Source organism: Oncorhynchus tshawytscha, unplaced genomic scaffold (genome assembly GCF_018296145.1).
Source record: "Oncorhynchus tshawytscha isolate Ot180627B unplaced genomic scaffold, Otsh_v2.0 Un_contig_3837_pilon_pilon, whole genome shotgun sequence".
NCBI lineage: Eukaryota > Metazoa > Chordata > Actinopteri > Salmoniformes > Salmonidae > Oncorhynchus > Oncorhynchus tshawytscha.
The window spans coordinates 62,501-67,500 of record NW_024609070.1 but is presented as its reverse complement, the minus strand read 5'-3'; the positions used below and the strand labels follow the sequence as shown (position 1 = coordinate 67,500).

Genomic DNA, 5,000 nt, shown 5'->3' with positions numbered 1-5,000 from the left:
CCTAACCTCGACAGACCCTATAGACCCTAACCTCTACAGACCCTAACCTCTACAGACCCTAAGACCCTAAGACCCTATAGACCCTAACCTCTATAGACCCTAACCTCTATAGACCCTAACCTCTACAGACCCTAACCTCTACAGACCCTAACCCCTACAGACCCTAACCTCTACAGACACTATAGACCCTAACCTCTACAGACCCTAACCTCTATAGACCCTAACCTCTACAGACACTATAGACCCTAACCTCTACAGACCCTAACCTCTATAGACCCTACAGACCCTAACCTATATAGACCCTAACCTCTATAGACCCTATAGACCCTAACCTCTATAGACCCTAACCTCTACAGACCCTAACCTCTACAGACCCTAACCTCTACAGTCCCTAACCTCTACAGACCCTAACCTCTACAGACCCTAACCTCTACAGACCCTAACCTCTACAGACCCTAACCCCTACAGACCCTAACCTCTACAGACCCTAACCTCTACAGACCCTACAGACCCTAACCTCTACAGACCCTAACCTCTACAGACCCTAACCTCTACAGACCCTAACCTCTATAGACCCTATAGACCCTATAGACCCTAACCTCTATAGACCCTAACCTCTACAGACCCTAACCTCTACAGACCCTAACCTCTATAGACCCTATAGACCCTAACCTCTATAGACCCTAACCTCTACAGACCCTAACCTCTACAGACCCTAACCTCTACAGACCCTAACCTCTATAGACCCTAACCTCTACAGACCCTAACCTCTACAGACCCTAACCTCTACAGACCCTATACAGACCCTAACCTCTACAGACCCTAACCCCTACAGACCCTATAGACCCTAACCCCTACAGACCCTAACCTCTATAGACCCTAACCTCTATAGACCCTAACCTCTATAGACCCTAACCTCTACAGACCCTAACCTCTTTAGACCCTAACCCCTATAGACCCTAACCCCTACAGACCCTAACCTCTATAGACCCTAACCTCTACAGACCCTACAGACCCTAACCTCTAGACCCTATAGACCCTAACCTCTATAGACCCTAACCTCTATAGACCCTAACCTCTATAGACCCTAACCCCTATAGACCCTAACCTCTACAGACCCTATAGACCCTAACCTCCTACAGACCCTACAGACCCTAACCTCTATAGACCCTAACCTCTACAGACCCTATAGACCCTAACCTCTATAGACCCTAACCTCTATAGACCCTAACCTCTATAGACCCTAACCTCTACAGACCCTAACCTCTACAGACCCTAACCCCTACAGACCCTAACCTCTACAGACCCTATAGACCCTAACCCTCTACAGACCCTAACCTCTATAGACCCTAACCTCTACAGACCCTACCTAGACCCTAACCTCTACAGACCCTAACCTCTATAGACCCTACAGACCCTAACCTCTATAGACCCTAACCCCTCTATAGACCCTATAGACCCTAACCTCTATAGACCCTAACCTCTACAGACCCTAACAGACCCTAGACCCCTACAGACCCTAACCCTATAGACCCTAACCCCTACAGACCCTAACACCTACAGACCCAAACCTCTACAGACCCTAACCCCTATAGACCCTAACCTCTACAGACCTATAACCCCTACAGACCCTAACCTCTACAGACCCTATCTACAGACCCTAACCTCTAGACCCTAACCTCTACAGACCCTAACCTCTACAGACCCTAACCCTAACCCCTACAGACCCTAACCCCTACAGACCCTAACCCCTACAGACCCTAACCTCTACAGACCCTAACCTCTACAGACCCTAACCTCTACAGACCCTAACCTCTACAGACCCTAACCTCTACAGACCCTAACCCTACAGACCCTAACCTCTACAGACCCTAACCCCTACAGACCCTAACCTCTACAGACCCTAACCCTACAGACCCTAACCCCTACAGACCCTAACCCCTACAGACCCTAACCTCTACAGACCCTAACCTCTACAGACCCTAACCTCTACAGACCCTAACCCCTACAGACCCTAACCCCTACAGACCCTAACCTCTATAGACCCTAACCCCTACAGACCCTAACCCCTACAGACCCTAACCTCTACAGACCCTAACCCCTACAGACCCTAACCCCTACAGACCCCCCTAAGACCCTAACTACAGACCCTACAGACCCTAACCTCTACAGACCCTAACCTCTACAGACCCTAACCCTAACCTACAGACCCTATCCCCTACAGACCCTAAGACCCTAACCTCTATGGACCCTAACCTCTATAGACCCTACCCTAACCCCTAGACCCTAACCCCTACAGACCCTAACCCTACAAACCCTAACCCCTACAGACCCTAACCTCTAGACCCTAACCCTACAGACCCTAACCTCTACAGACCCTAACCTCTATAGACCCTAACCCCTACAGACCCTAACCTCTATAGACCCTACAGACCCTAACCTCTATAGACCCTAACAGACCCCTCTAACCTCTACAGACCCTAACCTCTATAGACCCTAACCTCTATAGACCCTACAGACCCTAACCTCTCCAGACCCTAACCTCTACAGACCCTAACCCCTACAGACCCTATAGACCCTAACCTCCACAGACCCTAACCTCTATAGACCCTACAGACCCTACAGACCCTAACCTCTACAGACCCTAACCTCTATAGACCCTAACCTCTATAGACCCTACAGACCCTAACCTCTCAGACCCTAACCTCTACAGACCCTAACCCCTACAGACCCTATAGACCCTAACCTCTACAGACCCTAACCTCTACAGACCCTAACCTCTACAGACCCTAACCCTAACCTCTATAGACCCTACAGACCCTAACCTCTATAGACCCTAACCTCTATAGACCCTACAGACCCTAACCTCTACAGACCCTAACCTCTATAGACCCTACCTCTACAGACCCTTACCTCTACAGACCCTAACCTCTACAGACCCTAACCTCTATAGATCCTAACCTCTACAGACCCTAACCTCTACAGACCCTAACCTCTACAGACCCTAACCTCTACAGACCCTAACCTCTATAGACCCTACAGACCCTAACCTCTATAGACCCTAACCTCTATAGACCCTAACCTCTACAGACCCTAACCTCTACAGACCCTAACCTCTATAGACCCTAACCCCTACAGACCCTAACCCCTACAGACCCTAACCCCTACAGACCCTAACCCCTACAGACCCTAACCTCTATAGACCCTACAGACCCTAACCTCCACAGACCCTAACCTCTATAGACCCTAACCTCTACAGACCCTAACCTCTATAGACCCTAACCCCTACAGACCCTAACCTCAATAGACCCTACAGACCCTAACCTCTATAGACCCTATAGACCCTAACCTCTACAGACCCTATAGGCCCTAACCCCTTCAGACCCTAACCCCTACAGACCCTAACCTCTACAGACCCTAACCCCTATAGACCCTAACCTCTACAGACCCTAAGACCCTAACCCCTATAGACCCTAACCCCTACAGACCCTAACCCCTACAGACCCTAACCCTACAGACCCTAACCCCTATAGACCCTAACCTCTACAGACCCTAACCCCTACAGACCCTAACCTCTACAGACCCTAACCCCTATAGACCCTAACCTCTGCTGACCCTAACCCCTACAGACCCTAACCCCTACAGACCCTAACCTCTACAGACCCTAACCTCTACAGACCCTATAGACCCTAACCCCTACAGACCCTAACCCTACAGACCCTAACCTCTACAGACCCTAACCTCTACAGACCCTAACCTCTATAGACCCTACAGACCCTAACCTCTATAGACCCTAACCTCTACAGACCCTAACCCCTATAGACCCTAACCTCTGCAGACCCTGACCCCTACAGACCCTAACCCCTACAGACCCTAACCTCTACAGACCCTAACCTCTACAGACCCTATAGACCCTAACCCCCTACAGACCCTAACCCTACAGACCCTAACCCCTACAGACCCTAACCCCTACAGACCCTAACCCCTACAGACCCTAACCTCTACAGACCCTAACCTCTACAGACCCTAACCTCTACAGACCCTATCCCCTACAGACCCTAACCCCTACAGACCCTAACCTCTACAGACCCTATAGACCCTAACCCCTACAGACCCTAACCTCTACAGACCCTAACCTCTACAGACCCTAACCTCTATAGACCCTAACCCCTACAGACCCTAACCTCTATAGACCCTAACCCCTACAGACCCTAACCTCTATAGACCCTACAGACCCTAACCTCTATAGACCCTAACTTCTACAAACCCTACAGACCCTAACCTCTACAGACCCTAACCCTACAGACCCTAACCTCTACAGACCCTACAGACCCTAACCTCTATAGACCCTAACCTCTACAGACCCTAACCTCTCCAGACCCTAACCCCTATAGACCCTAACCTCTATAGACCCTACAGACCCTAACCTCTATAGACCCTAACCTCTACAGACCCTAACCCCTACAGACCCTAACCCCTACAGACCCTAACCTCTATAGACCCTAACCCCTAGACCCTAACCTCTACAGACCCTACAGACCCTAACCTATATAGACCCTAACCTCTACAGACCCTAAGACCTCTATAGACCCTACAGACCCTAACCTCTACAGACCCTAACCTCTACAGACCCTAATCTCTATAGACCCTAACCTCTATAGACCCTAACCCCTATAGACCCTAACCCCTATAGACCCTATAGACCCTAACCCCTACAGACCCTAACCTCTATAGACCCTAACCCCTATAGACCCTATAGACCCTAACCTCTACAGACCCTAACCACTACAGACCCTAACCCCTACAGACCCTAACCTCTACAGACCCTACAGACCCTTACCCCTACAGACCCTAACCCCTACAGACCCTAACCACTACAGACCCTAACCCCTACAGACCCTAATCTCTACAGACCCTACAGACCCTTACCCCTACAGACCCTATCCCCTACAGACCCTAACCCCTACAGACCCTATCCCCTACAGACGCTAACCTCTATA

At 50.0% G+C, this 5,000-nt stretch overlaps 1 protein-coding gene across 6 annotated transcripts in view; it reads left to right on the top strand.

Annotated features, from left to right (window-relative positions):
* The window catches only part of LOC112241010 (broad substrate specificity ATP-binding cassette transporter ABCG2-like), a 49,161-nt gene that overhangs the window by 15,127 nt on the left and 29,034 nt on the right, over window positions 1-5,000 (top strand). The gene's annotated exons all lie outside the window — the stretch shown is intronic.